The 25844-nt window shown below is 33.4% G+C and overlaps 1 protein-coding gene across 7 annotated transcripts in view; it reads left to right on the top strand.

Moving 5' to 3' along the window:
* SUPT3H (SPT3 homolog, SAGA and STAGA complex component) overlaps nucleotides 1-25844 on the top strand; it is a 530131-nt gene that overhangs the window by 133311 nt on the left and 370976 nt on the right. Inside the window, exon 1 of one of the 7 annotated variants that reach the window (XM_038554231.1) lies at nucleotides 5137-5267. The exons of the other annotated variants lie outside the window; for them this stretch is intronic. The gene's annotated coding sequence lies outside the window, so the exon portion shown is untranslated. Of the gene's footprint in view, nucleotides 1-5136; nucleotides 5268-25844 lie in introns of those variants that run through there. 7 annotated transcript variants of the gene reach the window in all.

The following is a 25844-nucleotide window of genomic DNA, read 5'->3' as shown; positions in this document are numbered from 1 at the left end:
TCTCTAGAACCATTGATATTAGGTCAAGATTATCTGATTGTAGATGGTATTGTATAACTTAGCTATAAAATTGTGAGTGTGCGTGTGTATAGAGGAGTGACAGGGTTTTTTTTTAAACTACAGAATGAATTTTTTAAATAGCCATGGATGTATTTAGGTTTATTATTTCAATTCATTTTATTAAGTTATAATTTTTTAGGAAACTATCCAGTTCATCTTCTCAAATTTATCTCAGTGAAGATATTTATGGTATTTTCTCTCTACAGGTTTATGTTGTCCTTTTCATTCCCACATTGAATCTTTCTTTCCTGACCAATCTTGGGTAAACTCTTTTAAAAGAAGTAGCTTTTAGTTTTGTTGATACTGTTTTTTTTCAGTGTTTTCTATTTCATTTTTTTCTGGCTTTATGGTTTCTTTTCTTTGCCTTTCTTTGGACTCATTCTATATGTGTAACATTAAATACCAAACACATTGATATTTGTCTTCTAAAGTATGCTTGCCTGTTTTGTTTTGTTTTGTTTTGTTGTGGCACTATAACTTTAGCCGTATTCACATGTCTTGGTATTAGTCTGACAGCAATTCTGATGTCTGATTGTTTTTTTCTTCCACACCACCAAACGAGATAATATATATTAAAGGCTCAGGCTTACAAGACTTGCACCCAGCATACACACTTCACATGCCAATGGCAAGTCTAGGTCATTAGCCGTGGTTCCATGGTTCTGACTAACTGGCTATTGATGGTTCCCACAGTCCCCCACCTTAGGTTCAATTAATTTGGTAGAGTAGCTCACAGAATTCAGAGAAGTATTTTATTTACTAGATTACTAGTTTATTACAGAAGTTTGTAACTCAGGAACAGCCAGGTGTGTGGGATGGGTGTAAGGTTCTCTGTTCTTTAAGTGTATCACTTGCCCTTGAATCTTTCTTTCTTTACCAGACTAGAAGCTCCCTAAACCTGGTCCTTTGAGTTTTTACGGAATCTTCATTACATAGGTATTATTGATTAGCTGTTGGTGATTGAACTCAATCTCTTTGTTTTCTTCCTTATCCAGAGGAGGTGGGAGAGTTAAGTGAGTAGGAGTGAAAGTTCCAACCCTCTAATCCTATGGTTAGATCTGCTGGCAAAAGCTCCTATCCTTAGCTTACGTTACCTAGGGGCTTTCCAAATGTCATTAACATAACAAATGACATCTTTATTGCTCTAATCACTTAAGAAATTCCATGAGTTTTAGGAGTTTCTTGCTAGGAACTGGGATGAAGATCAAATATATATATATATATATATATATATATATATATATGTATAAAATAATAGTATCACATTTGGTATATCAGTTTTCAGTGTCCTCTAGTTCTAAGTATTTTTTTGATAACTATTATGATTTCTCCTTTGAAACATTTATTTGGCATTGTGTTTTTAAATTTCCCAAGATTTGAAAGTCTGGGTTATATTTTTATTTCAAATATAATTGCATTTTAATTGGAGACTGAGGTTGTTATGTTATCCACTTAACTGATTGATATATGTGACCTTGTCAAATCACCCCTTTCCTTTACTTTTCCCAATCATAAAATAATAATTATTCCCTTTGTCTTTTAAAGTCTTGTGAGGTTATGGGGCACCTGGGTGGCTCAGCTGGTTAAGCGTCCACATTGGATGATGATCCCCGAGGGTCCTACCACTTGGAGCCCTGTGCCAGGCTTCCTGCTTAGCAGGGAGTCTGCCCTTCCCTCTGCCCACTTCTTTCTGTTCTCACTCCCAATGATGAGGAATCTTGCTTGCACAGATGTAGATACTCCACCTAACATGTTCAAACTCCTCTCATCCCTGTATCTCCTCTTGGGTATCCCTTAGATTTAAGGGTAAATAAACTGACAGTATAATCAGTACTTAGGAAGGATGTAAGGAAGAAGTTTGTATTGGTTCTGAACTTGGGTTTTCATGTTGGATCAGGAATTTTGAGGGTCCTGGAACCTGAAACATAGTCTTTTTAAATAAAAGAGGATGCAGGCTTGGGTCAAGCAAGTCTGCTTGGCTCCCATGGACTTCTTCCCCAGCAGAAATGGGCATGACCAGAAGAGGGCCAGAATGGGACTTTTAAAAACATATGGTCCAGGCAGAGTTCCCAGTTACATAGATTTAGAGGGCATTATTAGAGGTGTGAAGACTTGGTCAGAAATTTGAGATCACAAGTGGGTATTTCTTGTATCTAAACATCTTGTCCCTCATCTTAGCTACTGATTACAGTTTTATCTTAGTATCATCAATACCTGCAACCATTTTATGAGCTCAGTTTGAAGACTCCCGCTCTTTTTGATCACCACTATTTCTCTTCACATCACACCCTTCTATTATCCCAATACCAACAAATCCATTGACCTGGCCATTTTTAAAAATTCTCTTGCCATTCTTGGATTCTCATCTCCCTCTTTTACCCACTTGTAATCTATAGTCTGTCAGTATAATCGTCACAATGCAAATACGCTAAACTCTTTAACTTCTTTTTCTCTTTTTACTTCTCCTTTCAGTTCTTTGGCTTCTCTCTCACTCCTTCCTTGGATTAACTTTCTGCCAACTCTGTACTTGAATAGACACAAGTCAGTGTGTCAGGAAACACACAGTACTTATTTTTCTAATTTAAACCATGGTCAGTACCTTCAAATTTTACTCCTTTTCCAACTTTTATTCTTCTGGTCTATTCACTTATTTTGTTGGACAGCCATTTCATACGTTCTCCTTTCTCCGTAAACCTTTAGCACCTTCTCCCTTATCTTCACTCTCATTTGCTGACTTTGCTCCCTATTTCATTTAGAGGATATAATTATTCAGTAGAAAACTTACATAAGTTTCCATCACCAGATACATACATGCATCCATCTGTGCCCACTTCTTGATTGTTCCTATAGTTGAAATATCTATACTACCATCTAAGGGCAAACCATCCACACATACATTTTGATTCTACTTTCTCAAGGACATTACGCAAGAATTTCTTTTCTTTTCTTTTCTTTTCTTTTCTTTTCTTTTCTTTTCTTTTCTTTTCTTTCTTTTTTCTTTCTTTCTTTCTTTTTTTTTTTTTAGATTTTATTTATTTGAGAGAGAGGGAGAGAGCAAGCATGAGTGAAGGGCAGAGGGAGAGGGAGAAGCAGACTCTCTGCTGAACAGGGCTCAATCCCAGAATCCTGGGATCATGACCTGAGCGGAAGGCAGACACTTAACTGACTGAGCCACCCAGGCTTCCCTACCCCAGAATTTCTTTCTCTATTGGATCAACAGCACAGAGAGTTGCACAGATTTCCCATCATAAGCAACAGACAGCAGCAACAACCACAACGTCTTGATCACACACTCTCCATTTACCATTCATTTCTCTGCTCCCCTTTTAGCATAACTCTTCAAAAAAAGTTGCTTGTGCTCTCTTGTTATCTTTCCATTATCTCTTGAATTTGCTTCATTCAGATTTGTGCTTCCATCTCTCATCCAAAACTTCTCAGGTCACCAGTGACGTCTGCATTACTAAATCTCATGGTCATTTTTCAGTGCTCATCTTCCTTGATCTATCTGTAGCATTTGACACAGTTGCTCACCTTCCTTCTTAAAAAGACTATTCATTTGCCTTTCCAAACCTCACTCTTCTCATTTTTCTTCTCTTCTTGTCATGGATGTTGGTTGCTTTTCATTTCCAATATCTCTAAACAACAGTATACCTTGCTGTACTTTATTTTTCTCTAAAGACCTTATGGCTGCCTGAAACTGTAAATATTTAACTTATTTATTCATATATTAACAGTTTCCTCTACTAATATGTATTCTTCCCAAAGATGGTTATTTTAGTCAGTTTTGTTCACTGATGTATTCCAAGCACAGAGTAGGCGCTCAATAAATACTTGTTAAATGAATGAGTCTTAGCATTTTGCACAGCTGGAAAGATAAGTAGCTAAAAATTAATATTATGAAGAATCACATTGTTTTTCAAGTATACACTGTGACCTTGACTCAAACCCTAGCAGTCCAAGTCTAGTCCCGTTTCATGATTGTTATAATATAAGAGAGAATAGAGCTGGAGTATCAGAAATAGAGGAGCTGAGCTAGACTTGCAGTGTATGTCTGGCCTCCCATTAACTTGACTGTGTGACCTTGAACAAGGAGTTTCACTTCCTCATCTATAAAATGAAGGTTGTGGGCTATATTCTCTAAGGTCTTTCATAAGCTCAGTAATTTAATATTATATAATTGAGGGAGTTTATGCCAAAACTTAATGCACTGAAGAAGAACAGAGAGTGCAGCAGATATAAAGGTAGTTCTTACGGTTTAAACTTGTCAAGCTGGGAACATGAAGTTCTATTTTACCATATCTGATATGCCTTGGTAACTCAGGCTGTTCAGCTTTAGATTTGTGGTCTGGATTACACAGAGGAGAAGTGTAGAGCATCCTCCTTGAATGATTATGATGTAGTTTGGAGAAAACTGATCAAAGAAGAAGGAAGCCTAATAGATTGAAATAGGTGGTTTGGGCAGGTTATAAAAGGAGGACTTTAAAAGCCAGAGAGGGGCAGTTGGTTTTGTTAGGATGTTAAACTGGAATCTGCCAAACATTTTTATTATGGATACAAGGAAGGCACTGTATGAGAAAGATAAGTCCAACACGGGTGTTATTAAGGAAGGGGAGATTGGAGTTAAGTAAGCCATGTAAGAAGCTGTTGTAGTAATTCAAGGAACAAAAAGGATTTGAATCTGTTTTTGTCTAGCAGCAGAGGAGATGGGGAAAAAGGAATAGAAGTGAGAAAGCAAGAATATTAGGATCTGGTAACTGATTAGATGTGGAGGAATCAAGGAATCGGAAAATTAAGATGATTTTAGGGTGTGGCAGAGTTACTAGAGTGGTTTCTATCAGTATGTTAAAAATGATAACAGGAGGAAGGGAGCTTATGTGAATGGATGAGGATTTGGAAATTACTCAACATAGAGGTTTTCAACTTCTTTTTCTTTTTTGGATGAAATATTATGTGAAGCCCCAGTGTGTAAAAGCACAAAATGTGAAGCTGATTTGGTTGGAGCAAGGGCAGAGGTGTGTAGTAAATGGATCCAATATCTTGCTTTTCTAGTCCATTCTCCCAAGGCTCCGATGAATATAGTTGGAAACTGCTAAAGTAGATCATCTACAAGTGCTCTCCGAGATTGAATATTTGGTGACCTGAGAGCCTTTTATATCCTGTGAGTCTTCTGAGTGGCACCATCTTCCTGTGTCTTCTTGACTTAGCAGGTAGCAAATATTTATTATTTCTAACTCTTGTCCAAGTACTGGGGAATAGTGGAATACAAAAAGATATAATCCTTCCTCTGTGGAACTTACAGTTTATAATAGAAAGCTGTCATTTAAAAGATAATAAAAATTGTCAAATAATTGTAAGTATATCTAAAGCTTCTGCCATAGAGAAGTACTTGTTGAGTTTCTAAGATGTAGCCTAGTTTGAGAGGGTTGAGGAGAGAGGAGATGGTCAAAGGGGAACTTCCTTGGGAAAGTTGTAGTTGAGCTGGCCTGAAGATGAAGAAAGAGATGCAGAGAGTAGGTTGTACCTGATGAACTGAGAGAGAGGTTCTTCGTGGGCAGGATGAAGCCTCCATATGAGGTTGGAGGAGTATAAGGTGAAACTGGAAATAAAGGTAAGGACCAAATCAATAATGTCATGTTAAAGACTCTAGGCTTTATTTTGAGAACATTGGGGATCCACTGAGAAGTTTTTTTAGTGAGGGTTAACCGGACCTGATGTACATTTCAAACAGACCAACCTGGCAGAGAATTGGTGTCACATTAGGGTGAGATGGAGATGGGAGTGAGGGGATTCAGGGAGACTACCTAGGAGATCACAAAGGGGGTTCAGGAGAGAGATGGTTAGTCTGAATCCTGGGAGTGTTACTAGGGAACTGGAAATGAAAACTGATTTCAGATGTGGTTAGGAGGCAGAATTAAGGGGAATTGGTGATTGTTTAACTACAGAGTTTAAAGGAGAGAACACATGTCAGAGTTGACACCTCAGATTTTGATCTCATAGTTGGATAAATATAAATGCCATTTATTAACTTCATGGTATATATCTCATTTATTTTATTTTATTTTATTTTATTTTATTTTATTTTATTATTTATTTTATTTTATATATTTTTTTGCTGTCTACAAGAGACTCATTTATTTATTTTTGTATATGTTTTTATTGGAATTCGATTTGGCAACATATAGTAAAACACCCAGTGCTCATCCTGTCAAGTGCCTCCCTCAGTGTCCGTCACCCATATCTCCTTTATTTTAGTTGTTTTTATGTTATTTTCTGTTCTGCCCCCTTCATTCCTTTGTTCATCACCATCTCTTCCATGACTTAATATAACTACCTATTTCTGTGTTTTATATGAAAATGGAACCTTCCTCCAAAACCAGGGGATAGAACTTCCTTTTTGGAGTCTGCCATCAGTAATCTCACTGAAATTAACGTTATCTTTATAGTTTATTGGTATTTGTGTATAAACTGTATCTAAACTGTCTTGTATTCCATGTTGCCTTGTAATTGTTCTCTAGCTATTTTTATATGCAGGTACATGCATTTTATAGAATGGACCCAACTTATGCTGTATTATCCTTCTACGTTTTGCATGTTTGCACTTGAAAGTCAGTGTAAAAAGTACAAGTATCCCCTTGTTGTATTAATTCATTCTTCAAGGGCACCTGCGTGGCTCAGTGGTTGCGCATCTGCCTTCGGCTCAGGTCGTGATCCTGGAGTCCTGGGATCAAGTCCTGCATCGGGCTCCCTGCATGGAGCCTGCTTCTCCCTCTGTCTTTGCCTCTCTCTGTGTCTCTCATGAATAAATAAATAAAATATTTTAAAAAATAATTCATTCTTCAGTACATTAAATGGAATTTTATATTTGCAAATATTGCATTATTTTGTTGAGAACCATTAATTGTTCTAGGTGAATACTCTGAATAGCAAAAGCATTTTAAAATTGGGATTTTGATGGGAAGAATGGTGATAGTATACATGATTTTTTGAAGTTACCTGTTAAGAAAGGCCTGTGGATAAAATTATTTAGGCAGTCTTCCTAAACTAGCCATTTGACTACTTTATGCAAGAGATCATTGATAGAAACCAACCTGATTAAGTTTCTATGAACTTTATAAATGCTTCTGAATTTATTGTTAATTAGTAATCTTAAATTTTTGTTATTTTAGATTTTTACATTTTAAATATATTTCATCAAGAAATACATAAGGCTTTTGCTAATTTCCATGCTTCTTTTTTCCCCCTCTCTTTATCATTTTGCTTATAATTATTTTTAATATACCCTGGATCTGAAACTTGTTTTAACTCATTTCATAATTATGTGAAATCTTATAATTTTGTAGAGGCTTCTACAAAAAGGAGTATCATCATTTAAGTCAGAGATTTTTATGTCATATTTTAATAGTTCATGTTTACTTTTAATTTACAATTATTGAGTAAGTCAAAGAAAAGTGCAGTATTGAAATTAATAGTATTCATTTTGATGTCTGATCTTGGAACCATTGACTCTGTTTTGGAAGATATATTCATAGTGAAATTAAAAATTCATATTAAAAATATGAATACGTGTTAATCTTAAACTGACAAAATATTTTCTTTATCCCATTTTAAGGAGTTGCATGAAGGTTAGTTAAAAGTAAGTGAAGTTTGAGAAACTTAGGAAATCACTGAATTAAAATGTTGATTAGGTATGCATACTCTACTGTTTTTTTTAACATGTTAGCATAATTTGAAAATTTAAACAATTTTTTGAGCATAACTAGTTGTAAATTAAAGTAAAACAAAATAAAACTACAATATTTTAAAAACTAAGCATAAGACAGTTTGGTAAAGTTTAAGAACATGAATGTTTTAGTTGGAACAGATGTGAAAGACATATGATTTTAAAGGAAAATGAAGTCCATAGCTATCTGTTTGGAAATGTCTTTCAATTACAGTGGCGTCCATGAAGGTTGGATTTGAATGAAGATTTGGCTAGAACTGTTTTATATCCTATTCTGTATTTCCTTTTGAATAAGAAATAGCATGTGTGAAATACATTTACTATAATCCATTCCATACTGCATAATAAAAATGCTGTGAAGAATGATTATGCATGGTATGAAATTATCCTGATTATATGTTCTGTTCGCTTTCAGCTAGCTGGTATTTTAAGGTTTATATAAATGTTATAGGGTGTGTTGATATATTCATTTACTTTTCAAAATGGGAATATGGAATAACTTACTTTCATTATAGATAATCACATTCCATTGGTGGTACAGCTTTTCCTATATTTAACCAAACACTATTCACTGGAAAAGAAATAAGAAACTTACCTGAGTGAACAACTCAAGCAATTAGAAGTGAATTCTTATATTTTAAGTTGGAAAGTTGCTGAATGAGATTATTTACATTTACCAATTCTTACATGAAACTCTAGAATAGACTTCAGCTTTTTATGTTATGTTATTTATTTATTTGGAGGTGTAATTGACATGCAGTATTAATTTCAAGTTTCACATAGTGATTTGGGGCCTTTGGTTTTATAAAATGAGGATAGTTAAAATTCAAAGAGTAACTTAGTTCACATTAAAAGCAAAATGAATGACATATTATTACTTGTTTAAACTTATTCAAATTTCAATAAATAAAATAGTTTAATATGGATTTTATTATAGGTTAGTAATCATCAGAAAATATTTTTATGCTTCATTTTAATATTAGTTTATTGAAATTCTCATATTGTTCCTATTAGTAAGTAGTATACATGTGATTATGTGCACATGTGACTGTTTAATTCACATTAAGAGTATCCAAACTTTAGGTAACCACTCTTTTGATTTGTTCCTTTGAATGTAGAAAGTAGCAGATAAGATAGGTACAGAACAGTCATTTGTTACAAGTACAAAAGTTTTTCATAAATCTTAAGATATTTATGTATGCTCATATAATCTCCTACATATTTGATCTAGGCATTATGTCCGTGAATATCACATTTTTTTTCAAAATTTAAAAGTAATATTTTACTATGATGCTTATAAGGATAGATAAAAACATGGACTTTAGAGCCAAATTGTCTACCACTTAATAATTGTCTGACTTCAGGTGAATTACTTAACCTTTCTGAGCATCATTTTCATCATCTCTAAAGTGAAAGGTACTTTGAGCGTAACTTATTTAAAAAAAATAAAGCACTTACCAATAGTAGCTCTTATATATTAAGTGCTAGTAGCATATTGTACATGTGAGATTATTATACTAGCTACACTTTAGTAAGATTTTAGAGTCTTGAAAGTTTGTTAAGTTAATAAAACAGTAAACAATCACTCAAAATGGTATCTGCTTTATTTTACTAGATGTTTTGATTATGGGTTCAATTTTCATTAATGCATTAATTTATACTTATTTTCATGTAACATTGGCAGTTTGTCATTTAATATTGGTAGCTTTTAGAAATAGGCAATAAAATATACATAGTGATTACGCAGACAGTATTTTGTACAATCATATGATTACAGAACAAATTTCTAGATGTTATTATTATATGCAGGTTCCATGGCATCTGATTAAAAAGGCACTCACTGTATTCACGTTGGGGTTTTATTGAGTATTTGAATTGTATAGAAAGCATTACATAAGTGTACTGTTATACTAATGATAAATGTGTTGTTGCTTATTAATTTTTAATATCACATGTTTTATTTCCCTCCATCGTTTTGCTTTTTTGTTTTCTCATTGTTGTGTAGAAAAATTATTCTTACAATCTATGATTTGGTTGTAACATTTGACGAGTGCCTTCCCTTGCAGATGTCTATATGGATTGAAACTAGATTATGGTATTTAAGATACAAACTGACTGACTTTCCCTGGAACAGAAAAATTCTTGTTAGGTAAGCCACAGGCTCACATAAATAAGGCTCTGGTCTTAAAGAAACACAATGTTTAACTGATCTTTGAAAAATCTTGAGTTCAAAGTCATGCATTGCAAAAAAGGAAAACATTTCTGAATTATGAATGCTTTTTGTACTGCAAACAGATAAAAGATATTTCTTTTAGGGTTAAAGATAGAAAAAATACCCATAGCGAAACAGAAAATGTGTTATAGGTTTAACAGTGGTTTCAAGTAATGTGAAAAATTGTGCCACTGTGAAACTACTGAAGAATCATCATCTAACTATTGAATTACCTACAAATGTCAATCTTCAGTATTTGGTGGGGTCTGTTGCCTGACCATAATGTAGGAAAAATAGTCTATTGGATTACCAAGTATTTTTTGATATATACTATGCTCCAAAACAAGTGACTTTTTTCTCTGTAAGAAGCCCAGGAAATGAATTTCATGTGGTAAAGAAATAAATGTGCAAAAAAATAATTTTTTTCATAAAATTATTTAAAGTGCTGCTGGACTGTGAAGATTGATGCTTTAATTTGTAGTTCCTTAGATGATCAGAGTAGGTCTCGGGTTATGTTATTTGTATATAACTTCAGTTTGTAATGGTATGACAATTAAGCTGTTTTGTTTTCTTTCTGGCAAGGAAAAATAGACTTAACTCTGTATTAGAGGTTTTCATGAACTGTGTATGCAATTTAATCCAACATAACAGCAGCATTTGAAATAGTTCTTTTTTAAAACAGATACACCTTATATTTGGGTTAATAAATTTTAAAATATAAAATTGTATGCACTTTTATTTTAAGGAGCCTGTATCTCGAGATGATCACAGATGTGTAATTATTTCTTTTTTTAAGGGTTTAAAATATTATAAAATAACACAAATATTTGTGAAGGAAGTAACAGTACCGGAAATGAAGTGTTATAATCGGTCTGTTTATAGCTATTTTTTTTACATTTTTCTATACCCTTAATCACATGATTTAGTCCTCTGTTATTCAGAGCTTAAAATAGCAGATATGATTAGAAGTTAATAGGTACAAAGAATAGGTAACTGTTTCAATAACTGACATTAGTGTTCCAAATGTTACAATTTCAGGCAGTGTGAAATTGTACTGGGTTAAGACCCAGAGTCACTCAAGGACTGTGTGTATAGAGTTAAAAAGTTAACAGCTCTTTACTTGATCAAAAACCAGTCATGGCAGCTATTACAGTTAACTTAGAATCACAGTAATTTTCTTCAAAATCTAAGTTATTTTACAACTTAACAAAATGGAAATTCTTTTAAGTATGTCAGCCTTATTATAAATGACATTGTTATAATTCATTGTTGTGGCGATTCCCAAATTCTGAAACTTGATTTGTTTCACGCATGAAAATTTCAGCAAATTATTGTAATATATTAGAGATGGATATTTTTTCTCTCCAATTTTATAGTTAATAATTTTTAAAAAAGTATTTGAACCAAAAGCTCTTTTAAATTATTAGGAGAAAACTTTCTAGTTTTATATTGCAAGCTTTGAATGTTTCAAAAACTGCTGTTTAATTCCTCATTCTATCTTAGAACTTATGATTCTAGCAAATGAGATAGACATTTATACCTTTATTCTGTTTTTTTTCTCCTAGTGCTGAAAACAAAATGTCACTCAATTTTTGTAAAAGTGATCCTCTTTCAAATCGGAAAACTGCATCACTAGAATATATATTCCTAATTTAAAAAGTTGTTTTAAAAATACTACTTTGTTTCAAGCTTTCATATTGATTAGACTACCTCTTATTTTAGGAATATATGATTAAGTGTCATTTTATAATGGACAGTTCAAAGCAGCGGACCTTTCAAATGATATCTTGTTCAGCAAACAAGATATAAAATGAGAATTTGAGAGATTTTAAGATAATTTCTAGAAATTCAGTAGTGCAGTAATACCAAGTTTGTATTATTTAAACAGTATTCAAAGTAGGAAGAAATGAAATCTGAATGCTTTTATAAGTTCACATTTTGAATAGATGCTAACTGTAGATGAGAAAATTGTTTTTGTTTCTTAAAATGTATGTAAATGTTATGTAATTGGTGTTTTTTGCTTAGCAGTTAGGTTTGCCTTCTAGTCTGTAAATACAAAGGAAAGCAATTATGTGGCAAAAATCAGGTGCCTGTTATAAGACATGGGAAAAGAACACTGTTTACATTATGTAAATAGGGCCTTAAAAATATAAAGCATAATAGTTTGATAGTCTTGACTCTCTTATTTTTTTCAGTAAAATAAAAAATATAATATAGCCAGTTAATTTTTCTACAGGTACCCCAGAACTTTTCTCTTTTTCATTTTGTTTACCTTCATTTTGTCACATTGCATATTTTAATCTGAAGTCTTCTTTATATTATTTTTATTACTTTATAAAAGCATATGTTATAAGATGCTTATAAACTTTTCATCCAATCCAATGAGCATATATTTAATGAATCTTTGAAAATGTTTATTAGTTAAGCATGCTTGATAAAAATGTATATAAAGAAGAACCACCACGAAAAGTAGGAGCCATTAAAAATTCCTTGGTAGTTTTATTCTTTCAATTAAATATTTAGGATATAATATGAACTAATAGCTCATCAGCTTTTGAATTATTCATTTAAAAAATCTCATTTAAAACATCTGAAATGACCAAGTGCCGTTTTCTCCTCCATTTATTTAATCATTTGTTTGGTGTTGATTCAACAGCTTTATTGATTGCATCAAAAGATTAACAAGTAATCTTTCAATCTTGCTTGCACTGGTACTTAAAAACTAGTTTAAATATATAGCAGTAGGAATTTTAATGCTGTTATGAGAAACAGTATTGAAGTATTATTTCTTCAATAATAAGGGAAATAAGGGAAATAAGGGAAACTTATTTCTCCATTGTTGAGTTTAATGGTAAAAATTATTTATTTCAAACTCTGTATGTAGCAGGTTGTTTTTCTTTTCTTTCTTCTCCTTGGAAGCTGAGGATGTGTTATTTTAGAAAAACTGCATCAGGGGAGAGATACTAAATCCATGTTCCTTTTTATATATTTTAGAAAACAGGGCTTTTTTTCTTTCAATTTATAGCATCACAGTAGATCAGTCTTCTCTAGGTTTCCCTGAATCACTTTTCTATTCTCATCTTTTAGCAGTAGTTTTCACAATATTTTTATGGAACCAAATGCCTAATAATTGTAACACACACGTAACCTTTTGAGAAGTTATGAAAATACAATTCTTGTGCTTAATGATATCCAGAAAGCATAATATTCTGTAAAAAGAAATTCCCTTTAGTCAATTTAAAATTAAACACTCTAATGCAAAAGGATATCTAAGGTGAAAGATGTTTGTGTAATGCTAAACATAACCAAAGAAACTGTGGTTTTAGCAAAGGTACTATTGCTCTATTTTATCAAGTGCCAGAAGTTGCATAATGAAAGTCTTTCAGTTAGTGAAAATATAAGTAAAAAAACATAAAAATACCACCCAGCTGGTAGAGATCTTCCTAATTTTTACCTGATTGTATTTCTGAAGAAATATGGCAGGGCTGTCATAAATTTTCAACATGAACTGCATTTTTGTTGCCAATTTCCATATCCTTTAAAAAGTGCTGAAGCGTGCATTTGCTATTTATGTTTGCAGTAGACTGAGTACACTTTTACTATTTGTGGTTTAGAAATTGGAAACAACCAAACAGTGGTGCTATGGTCTAAAAAAATAAATTTTAAACAGCTGCGGGACAGTATTTTTAGAATGGTAGGAGTCCTCCTAAAGCAATATAACTACCCTCCAGCCCCTTTAAAGATGGATTATGGTCACATATATAAAGTCAGGTTTCCATTGTCTTTTATCTAAGATGAGTTAAATAAGTGAAACTAAAAGTATGCGTTTGTTATACATAAGACATGCTCTTTGCAAGTGTTACTGTATACCAGGTACTGGGCTTAATCACTTTGTAGACCCTTCCATGGATAGGAACTGTCATTAGCCCTATCTTACAAGTGAGGAAGCGAAGGCTTAAAGAGAAGGGAAATAACTGACCCAGGGTCACAAAGTTGGTGAGAGACCTGAGCTTCCATGAATAGTCTAACCCCACACCCACTAATCCAGGTATTTTTCAGCTTTGCAATTTGTTACAGATCCCATTAAAAGGGAGGAAAGAAATCCTTGTAGAACCCATTTACACTTAAAGCATTTTTGTGCTGGTAATACTGAATTATATACAAACATAAAAGTCTACATAGCAACTTATTATTTATTCTGATGAATTTAAATCTAATGAAATGATGAAATCAAAACATTCAGAAATTAAAAACAAATCCGTAATACCAGTAACAATCAAAACAATGAGCTTAATATTATGTGACAGACTTCTCACTCCAGTGTGACTGCTGCGGTATAAGAGTTTGTTATGTCTTTTCAGTGGTTTGCAATCTTTTGTCACATCATGGCACAACTAAAAATGAGAGTATTGCAATCTTTTGTCACATCATGGCACAACTAAAAATGAGAGTAGGCCATGGGATATAAAAGCACTAACTTGCTCTTGACACGAGACAGCAGACCAGGGAGATCCTGAATACCCCAGCCCCCGCCAGCCACTTCACAGTCTGAGGGGGCTGAAATCTATCCACCTGTACCCAGTTGGTGGCTTTTTCCAAGGGACTTGGGTTGGAAAGCTCTCATCATAGCTATTTTTTTTCTTGTGATAACTCAATTTCCTGTGACTTTTCTCTATTCTAGTTATTATGAAATCTGTGTGTAGTATAGCCTGGCATTACTTGGCCATTTATTTGTATATTAAGTTAGCATTCCAGGTTCCCCTTCCCTGACTTTCCATTATCCTGCCACAATTAGGCTCTGGCTGCTGATTTATTATTTTTTATTGATACAAAAATTTAATACAAGAAATACTACGAAAACTTGCAAATTCCCAGGAACTAGGTCCACAATCTTCAATTTAGAGAAATTATTCTGGTATTTACAGGTCTTTTTACAGTAGTTTAAACATTTTAATACTGTCTTTTGTGACTTGGTATCTTGGAAACCTACATTTGCTAAGTGAGTAGTCAACCTCTTTTGGAGTAAAAATTGTTAAGCAGCGTGAGATTAGATGACTACTACTCAGGATAAGATTAAGTTTAAATTAAAGATATAAGTCACTGTAAAAAAAATCATAGCAGATTCAAATTCAAGGAATTTTCTACTGCAACTGCATTCTTTTTGTTGCATACAACCATAGTATATTTTCTCTAGAACCAAATATGTGTTTATAATAGCTTTGATGCCAATTTGGAGAGCGGCTTTTAATTGTGTATATATGCATGTATTTAAATAAAATGGTTTCTGCTACATGTACTTATAAAGGCATTAGAAAATAAACATTTTACTTTACTAATTTAGTTACAGAGCTACGAATGAGTTTTACTCTGAAATTTTTTTGGTGGAAAACAGTTATCATCAATACAATCAGCACTTGGGTAATTTTCTTTAAAGGTATGACTTTGGGATGCCATTTTAAATAAACAATTGGTTTAGTAGAACAGGACATTTTATTTATAAAAGTGAATAGATGATAGAGGTGTTTTCTTCCTCCATACTGCTGACCTGACTTTGAAATACCATTCAGAGTGGTATTTTTTTCCTTGTCAAACAAGGGCTATAAAACGTGATTCTCCTGGAGAGAAGGGGTATATATGTAGTGTATAAAGTGGAAAATAGGGTTAATATTAGAATGTGGTTTACTTATTTGGAAGATGGAAAAATTGTGTTTATTGTATCTGTAATAAAAGCTACCGAATGTAAACTTGGACTGAATGTTTTTGGTGGTCAGGTCATGTCAGTTGTGAAATAGCAATACAGGCTGTGTAAAGACCTGTGAATAATAACCAGGAATTGGTCCTTCGTTTCTAATGCACGCATGAACCAGTAAAGGAAGGCCAAAACCCTGACACATAATCTTGATGTTTTAAATTCTTGATGTGGAACAGATATATGATCTGTTCACTGTTAGCTTAAAGATATATTTTATATATACAGATAAAATAATTAAAATTTCAAAATCTATGTGTTAGCTTAAGGAACTAAAAATGATTTTCTTTGATGTTTTTCAGGGTCTTATAGTCTAGCTGTGGGCTTATGTCAAGCATTCTGTATGATAATCTTTGGATTGGATTTCACGCACAGATTATGACTTCCTATGACCTATTGATACAGCTTTTCTGTGAAAGCTTAATAGGAATATACTATCTTCAGTTTTGCCCAACAAGAAAGTATTTATTGAACTCTTACTCCTCACCAGGCCCTGGAAAGAGAAAGATAAATTTGATAGAGTGTCTTAATGTTTAACATTATAGATCTTGTTTTCATGATATAATCTTAAAATCTTAAGATATCTTTGATAAAAATACTAGAGTTTCCTAGTGAAAAAATCCATGTTAAAAGCTTAGAACTGCATTTTAAAACATCTTTATTTAGGACTTTGGTTTTTCTGGTCACGGCCTGCTTACAAACAATGTATTTTATATTAAGGGCTAATGTGTGAGTGTGTGTGTGTGTGTATGTAGGTCATGTGAATTTCAGTAATTTATTTACTCAAGTAGAAAGTCTGATTTCTATTTGTTACAAAATGATGAGAATTTTATCTCATTTGCAAATCATATAAATTGTAATTTAGACATTAACTGCTTACTGTTATTCTTGGTAAACAGTGCACTTTCCTGCATGTATGTGTGTGTGTGTGTGTATTTAGAAACAGGCAGAGACAGATGAGAGAAAAGAAAGAATCCAGCAACCATGCTGTCATAGTTCCTTCTGTTCTTCATAAAGTATAAGATACTTAAAAGTTTATTTGTACTCTAAAAAATGCCCTGTAATTTTGCTTTAGGAATGCTTCATAAAATGCTTTTTCTTAAATAAAAATTTCCCATTGTAATATTGCCATCAGTAGCTTGCATTGTTTTTTTATACCATTTATATATATGAACAGTCTCTGTACAGAGCAAATGAAGACTTAAAAAAATTTTTTTTTAATAGATTTTATTTGAGAGAGAGAGCACGCGCATGAGCCAGCGGGGGTTGGGAGGGTGGTGGTGAGCAGGGAGCCTGTCTTGGGGCTAGATACCAGGACCTCAGGATGATGACCTGAGCTGAAGGCAGGCCTTAACTGACTGGGTGACCCAGGTGCCCCTAAATTAACACTTTTATAGGGAAATAAGAATTTTGAATGCCAAAGAATTTCCTCCTTGTTTTTCAACTAAAGACCACTTCATTGCATTTTTAAATTATTTACTTATTACCCTTTGACCACCTTCACCCATTTCTCTCACCCTTCTAGCCCCTGCCTTGGCAACCACCAGTTTGTTCCCTAAATCTAGGACCATGTTTTTGTTTTGTTTTGTTTTGTTGTATTTGTTTTTGTGGTTTGCTGTTGTTGTTAGACTGCTTTTTTTAGATTTCATATGTGAGAGAGATCATGTTATTTGTCTGTCTTTGCCTGACCTACTTCATGTAGCATAATACTTTCAAGGTCCATCCATGTTGTTGCAAATGGCAAGATTTCATTCTTTATTATGACTGAATAATATTCCATTGACTATAATAGCACAAATTCTTTATCCATTCATTTATTGACAGCCATTAGATTTTTTTCTATACCTTGGCTATTGTAAATAGTGCTACAGTGAGCATAGGTGTGTGTGTGTGTGTGTGTATATACATATATATATATATATATTTATATATATATATATATATATATTTGGATATAGTCTTTTCATTTTCTTCAGATAGATATCTTTTTTAGATAAAAATGGAATTGCTGGATCATGTTTCTATTTTTTATTTTTTGAGGAACCTCCATACTGTTTTCCATAGTGGTTGTACCAGTATACTTTCTCACCAGCAGTGCTCAGGGGTTTCCTTTTCTTCACATATTTGCCATCAGTTGTTATTTCTTACCTTTTTGATACTAACCATTCTGACTGATATTTCATTATGGTTTTTATTTGCATTTACCTGATCGTTAATGATATTGAACATTTTTAAAGTACTTTTTGGCCATCTGTTTGTCTTTGAAAAAATGTCTATTCAGATCTTTCCATTTTTTAATTAGATTATTTGGAGGCTTTTGCTATTGATAATATAAGTTCTTTATATACTTTGGATATTAATCCTTTAGCCAATAAATGGTTTGCAAATATTTTCTCCCTTTTGGAAGGTTACCTTTTCATTTTGTTGATGGTTCCTTTGCTGTGCACAAGACTTAAAGTTTGATGTAGTCCTACTTGTTTATTTTCACTTCTCTTGTTTTTACCTTTGGTGTCCTATGTGGCCTATGTCAAGGAATTCACTGCCTTTGTTTTTTTTTCTAGGACTTTTATGGTTTCAGGTCTTAACGTTCAGGTCTTTAATTTATTATGAGTTAATTCTTGTGTATGGTATAAGATAGTTGTCCAGTTTTATTCTTTTGCATATAACTGTCTAGTTTTCCTAATGCTGTTTATTGAAAAGACTGGAATTTCCTCTTTGTATATTCTTGGATCATGAGTTCATTGATCATATGTGCATGGGCTTCTTTCTGGGCTCTGTATTTTGTTCCACTGATCATGTGTCTGTTTTTTGTTTTTGTTTTTTGTTTTTTTTTTTTTAAGATTTTATTTATTTACTCATGAGAGTCAGAGAGAGAGAGAGAGAGAAGCAGAGACACAGGCGGAGGGAGAAGCAGGCTCCATGCACCGGGAGCCTGACGCGGGACTGGATCCCAGGTCTCCAGGATCACACTCTGGGCCAAAGGCGGCGTTAAACCGCTGAGCCACCTGGGCTGCCCTCTATGTCTGTTTTTATGCCAATACCATGCTGTTTTAATTATTTTAGCCTTATAATATAGTTTGAAATCAATGAGTATGATGCTCCCAGCTTTGTTCTTCTTTTTCAAGATTGCTTTGGCTATTTGAGATCTTTTTTTGGTTCCATATAGATTGCTTGTTCTCTTTCTGTGAAAAATGCCGTTGGAATACTAATAGGGATTGGATTGAACCTATAGATTGCCTTGAGTAATATGAATATTTTAACTATTTTCCAGTCCCTGAGCATGAAATAGCTTTCATTTATTTCTGTTTTCTTCTATTTCCTTCCTTAATGTCTGTCAGTTTTCAGTATATAGGTCTTTCATTTCCTTGGTTAAACTTATTTCTAGGTGTTTATTTTTTTGGATTCAATTGTACATGAAATTGTTTTTCTTAATTTCTCTTTCTGATAGTTTGTTATAATGCATAGAAACAATTTTTGTGTATTTTTGTATTCTACAATATTAGTGCATTTGTTTATTATAGTAGTGTTTGGATTGAGTCTTTTTAGGGTTTTTATATATAAATCATATGCAAGCAGTGGAAGTTTTACTTCCTCCTTTCCAATTTGGTTGCATTTTATTTATTTCTCCTTAGTCTGGATAGAACTTTCAATACCATGTTTAATAAAAGTTGTAAGAGTGGGCATCCTTGTCTTGTTTTTGATCTTGGAGGAAACACTTTCCAACCTTTTACAATTGAGTCTGATGTTGGCAGTGGGCTTGTCCTGTATGGCTTTTATTATGTTGAGGTAATTCCCTCCATACTAGCTTTGTGGAGTGTTTGTTTTAGTTTTTGTCATAAATCAGTGTTAAATTTTGTCAGATGCTTTTTCTACATTTATTGAGATGATCATATGATTTTTATCCTTTCTTATGTTAATATGGAATCACATTGACTGATATGCTGATGTTGAACCATCTTTGTATCCCTGGAAAAAAATCCCACTTGATCATGGTGTATAATTCTTTTAATGTACTGTTGAAAAAGTTTGCTGTTGTTTGGTTTAGTTTTTTTGCATCTGTGTTTGTCAGAGATATTGGCTTATAATTTTTCTTTCTTGTAGTGTCCTTACTTGGTTTTGCTATTAGGGTAATTCTGCTTGTAAAATGATTTTGGAAGATTTTCTTCTATTTTGGAAGACTTTGTGAAAGATTAGTATTAATTCTTCTTTGAATATTTGGTGAGATTCACCAGTGAAGCCATCTGGTCCAGGAGTTTTGTGTGTTTGGAGGTTTCTGATTACAGATTGGACCTCCTTACTGGTTATTGATTAGTTTAGATTTTCCATTTCTTCATTATCCAGTCTTGGTAGGATGTATATAAATTTAACATTTCTTGATATTGTCCAATTTGTTCTCATATGATTTTTTTTAATAAACTAATCTTATTTTTTAAATTTTGTTTTATTTTATTTTTTAATTTTTTATTTATTTTTTAATTGGAGTTCAATTTGCCAACATATAGCATAACACCCAGTGCTCATCCCATCAAGTGCCCCCCTCAGTGCTTGTCAACCAGTCACCCCACCCCCTGCCGACCTCCCTTTCCACCACCCCTTGTTCGTTTCCCAGAGTTAGGAGTCTCTCATGTTCTGTCTCCCTCTCTGATATTTCCCGCTCATTTTCTCTCCTTTCCCCTTTATTCCCTTTCACTATTATTTATATTCCCCAAGTGAATGAGAAGATATAATGTTTGTCCTTCTCCGATTGAGTCATTTCACTCAGCATACTACCCTCCAGTTCCATCCACGTTGAAGCAAATGGTGGGTATTTGTCATTTCTAATGGCTGAGTAATATTCCATTGTATACATAAACCACATCTTCTTTATCCATTCATCTTTCGATGGACACCGAGGCTCCTTCCACAGTTTGGCTATTGTGGACATTGCTGCTATGAACATCGGGGTGCAGGTGTCCCAGTGTTTCACTGCATCTGTATCTTTGGGGTAAATCCCCAGCAGTGCAATTGCTGGCTCATAGGGCAGATCTATTTTTAACTCTTTGAGGAACCTCCACACAGTTTTCCAGAGTGGCTGCACCAGTTCACATCCCCACCAACAGTGTAAGAGGGTTCCCCTTTCTCCGCATCCTCTCCAACATTTGTGGTTTCCTGCCTTGTTAATTTTCCCCATTCTCTCTGGTGTGAGGTGGTATCTCATTGTGGTTTTGATTTGTATTTCCCTGATGGCCAGTGATGCAGAGCATTTTCTCATGTGCATGTTGGCCATGTCTATGTCTTCCTCTGTGAGATTTCTGTTCATGTCTTTTGCCCATTTTATGATAGGATTGTTTGTTTCTTTGGTGTTGAGTTTAATAAGTTCTTTTTTTTTTTTTTTTTTTGTTTAATAAGTTCTTTATAGATCTTGGATACTAGCCCTTTATCTGATAGGTCATTTGCAAATATCTTCTCCCATTCTGTAGGTTGTCTTTTAGTTTTGTTGACGTTTCTTTTGCTGTGCAGAAGCTTCTTATCTTGATGAAGTACCAATAATTCATTTTTGCTTTTGTTTCTCTTGTCTTCATGGATGTATCTTGCAAGAAGTTATTGTGGCCAAGTTCAAAAAGGGTGTTGCCTGTGTTCTCCTCTAGGATTTTGATGGAATCTTGTCTGACATTTAGATATTTCACCCATTTTGAGTTTATCTTTGTATATGGTGTAAGAGAATGGTCCAGTTTCATTGTTCTGCATGTGGATGTCCAATTTTCCCAGCACCATTTATTGAAGAGACTGTCTTTCTTCCAATGGATAGTCTTTCCTCCTTTATCAAATATTAGTTGACCATAAAGTTGAGGGTCCACTTCTGGGTTCTCTATTCTGTTCCATTGATCTATGTGTCTGTTTTTATGCTAGTACCACACTGTCTTGATGACCACAGCTTTGTAGTACAACCTGAAATCTGGCATTGTGATGCCCCCAGCTATGGTTTTCTTTTTTAATATTCCCCTGGCTATCGGGGTTTTTTCGGATTCCTCATAAATCTTAAGATGATTTGTTCCAACTCTCAGCAATCAGGCAACAAAAAGAAATAAAAGGCATTCAAGTTACCAAAGAAGTCAAACTCTCCATCTTCGTAGATGACATGATACTGTACATAGAAAACCCAAAAGACTCCACCCCAAGATTGCTAGAACTCATACAGCAATTCAGCAGTGTGACAGGATACAAAATCAATGCCCAGAAGTCAGTGGCATTTCTATACACTAAGAATGAAACTGAAGAAAGAGAAATTAAGGAGTCAATCCCATTTACAATTGCACCCAAAAGCATAAGATACCTAGGAATAAACCTAACCAAAGAGGTAAAGGACCTATACCCTAAAAACTACAGAACACTTCTGAAAGAAATTGAGGAAGGCACAAAGAGATGGAAAACTATTCCATGCTCATGGATTGGAAGAATTAATATTGTGAAAATGTCAATGCTACCGGGGGCAATTTACACATTTAATGCAATCCCTATCAAAATACCATGGACTTTCTTTTTTTAAAATTTTTGTTTTAAAGATTTTATTTGTTTATTCATGAGAGACACAGAGAGAGAGAGAGAGAGAGAGAGAGAGAGAAAGAGAGAAAGAAGCAGAGACACAGGCAGAGGGAGAAGCAGGTCCATGCAGGAGGCCTGATGTGGGAACTCGATCTGAGTCTCCAGAATCAGGCCCTGGGCTGGATGCGACGCTTAACCATTGAGCCATCTGGGCTGCCCTCAAATAATTATTCATAGCAGTCTCTTACCATCTTTTGTATTTCTTTTGAGTTGTAACATATCTTTCTTTTTTGATTTTATTTATTTTAGTCTCTCTCTTTTTTTTTACTTAGTGGGTCTAGCTAAAGGTTTTCAATTTTATCTTTTCAAAGAACTATCTTTTAACTGCCTTGATCTTTTGTCTTATCTTTATAGACTTTATTTAATTTTTTTCTGCTCCAAAGTTTATTTTCTTCCTCTTACTAACTTTGGTTTTATTGGTTCTCTTTTAGATCCTTGAGTTATAGAGTTAGCTTACTTTTTTAGACCTTTTTGTTTCTTAAATAGGTACATATTATTGCTGTGAACTTCCTTCTTAGGCCTCTTTTTGTTGAATTGCATAAATATATGTTTCATTTCCATTTTGAATTGTCTCAAGATACTTTTTAAATTTCTCCCATAATTTCTTTTTTGACCCACTGATTTTTCAGTAGCATGTTTATTCTCCACATATTTGTAAATTTTTTAGTTTTCTTCATGTAATTGATTTCTTGTTTCATACCATTTTGGTCAGGAATGTTGCTTGATAATATTTCAGCCCTCTTAAATTTACTAAGGCTTGTTTTGTGTCCTAATGTATGATTTATCCTGGATAATGTTCCCTGTGCAATTGAGAATATGTATTATGTTGCTTTTGGATAGAATGTTCTGTATAAATCTGTTAAGTCCTTCTGGTCTAATGTGTCGTTTAAGGTTGATGTTCCCTTACTGATTTTCTTTCTGGATGATCTGTTCATTAGTTTGTGGGGTATTAAAGTTCTCTATTATTATTATATTACTATCAATTTCTCCCTTGAATCTTGTTAATATTTGCTTTATATATTTAGGTGCATGATTATTTATAAAGAGTATATCGTACTGTGGGATTGACCCCATTATCATTTGGTAGCAGCCTTCTTTGTTTCTAATTACAGTCTTTGTTTTAAAGTCATTTTTTTCTGCTCAAAGTATAGATTTTATTTTTTTGTTTCCATTCACATGGGACATCTTTTGGAAAGATATTCCTTCACTTTCAGTATGTATATCTTTACATCTAAAATAAGTCTCTTTTAGGAAGTATATAGTGGGTCTTATTATTTTATCCATTCAGCCATATTATGGATCAACGTAAGACACATTTACACATAAATGTATGTATATGATTGGAGTGTGTCTGTCTCTGAATTGGCATCAAAACTTTCAAAGAGCATTACTTGTTCTAGTTATACATACATTTTGATATTTCATTTTTTAAAACTGATGATTATAGTCTCCTAAATGAGTCATAACTTGCAATGTTCGAAAACACTGTTAAAGCAGTTTTTATGGAATCCTATCAGTATTACTTTGTCCTGATTTCTATAGTAAATACTCTAATTAGATCTAGAATGTTTGAGCTAGTCACTATACCATTTATATAGTTTACAGAATGAAAGAGTGCCTATATTCTTTTTTTAACCTTAAACCTTATGTAATTTTATATTTTTAACTTACCACTAAAATTTCTGCAATAGAGCTCTATTATGTGATGTGATGGGTCATAGCAACTTGTTAAGTTAATTATATCTTTTATTCTCAGGGCTTGCCATTTGACTAGAAAGTTTAAGTCACAAATATATTGAATGAGTTTTTTTTTTTTTGAGATAAAAGCTCATAAAATGTGCAAAATATTCCTTCCCTGAGACTTAATATTAAGAACACTTATTTAAAGAGTTTTAGTTCATTAATAAACTAAATGAGACACTAAAAAGTCTCCTAATTATCCACTGTTGTTAGACTGACTTATTTGAGATATAAATGTATGCTCTTTAAATAATAAAATTAAATCTCAAATAAATTTAAAATTATTCTTTAAGTATCCAAAGTTCCTAAGAACTGTCCTTTCTCATTTTAAATCACGTAATTCTTATGTTTAGCCAAATTTTCACTTTTTAGTTTTGTTCTAATGTTATGTAAGTGGGAGGTATTTTTTAATTTTATTATCTTATTTTCTATTAATTTGTTCTAAACCCTGATTTTTTCCCCAAAAAGTTATTATCAGAACCAGGATCTATAATGCCAGGATGAGAACCTTGACTTCTCTTTTTACCAAAAGACTAATGGAATTTTAAATTGGTTGAGATTTCAGATGAAATTCCTATCAACATTATTAGAAATATCTTGGAATAGTGATTACTAAGAAATCTACAGATATATAGAGACTGGGAATATTGGAATAAGAGATAAGGAACTTACTTCTGTGTCAAAGTTTTCCTGTGAATTAATGCTGCCCTCTTGAACATAGCAGTCTATCAGTTTACTCAGAAAAATAAGTGAATATGAGGTAACTACAGTAAAATATCTCAAAGACATGTAGCAGATATAAAATTTGGTGACATAAATCAATTAATGTTTTTGACTTTCATGACCTGAATTATTTTCAGCCAGAAACACTGGAAGTCCTGAGATAATATCCTCTTTTCTTCTAGAGTATATGACATAAATATTTTAAAATTGGTCTCACTATGGAATTTGTGATTCAATAAAAACAATAAATTCATAAAATTTGAACATATATAACTTTCTCCTCTTGAAATACCTAATTTAAAAAATTTTATTTTTTGAGAGAGTATGAACCTCTACAAGAGCAAGGGAAGGGGCACCTGAGGAGGCTGCAGGACAAGGGGACTCCCTGCTGAGCACGGAGCCAGAGGGCTGTGTCTCTGAATCCTGAGATCAAGACCTGAGCCAAAACCTAGAATTGGATGCTTAACCAACTGTTCCACCCAGACACTCACTCTTGCCTAGCTTTTAAATTTAATTCTATTGTTTTAAAATTTATAGTTTTTAGGGGTGCCTAGCTGGCTCAGTTGGTTAAGTGCCTCACTCTTGATTTTGGCACAGGTCATGGTTTTAGGGTCCTGAGATTGATTCCTGTGTCTGGCTCTGTACTCAGCGGGGGTCTGCTTAGGGACTCTTTCTCTCCCTCTCCCTCTGGCCCTCCTCCTGCTTGCTGCTCCTTTCTGAAATAAAGACTATAAATTTTATTTTTATAAATATTATTTATTTTTAAGAGCAGTTTTAGGTTTAATGAAAAGCTGAGCTGAAAATGCAGAGGGTTCTTATATATGCTTTCTAACACCTCTGCTCCACTTTCCTGTTTCAATTATAATTGGTGAGGCAATACTGATACGTTATTTATTATTAACTAAAGTTCTTAATGTATATTGTGGCCCCACTATTGATGTTGGAAATTGTTTGGGCTAGATAAATGTAATGACATTATCTACTATTTTTGTATCCCATAGAGTAGTTTCCTAAAAATCGTCTGTGCTCCTCCTATTCATACATTCTGTCCCCCTGAA

Source organism: Canis lupus, chromosome 12 (genome assembly GCF_011100685.1).
Source record: "Canis lupus familiaris isolate Mischka breed German Shepherd chromosome 12, alternate assembly UU_Cfam_GSD_1.0, whole genome shotgun sequence".
Lineage (NCBI taxonomy): Eukaryota > Metazoa > Chordata > Mammalia > Carnivora > Canidae > Canis > Canis lupus.
This window is presented reverse-complemented; position numbering and strand designations above follow the sequence as displayed.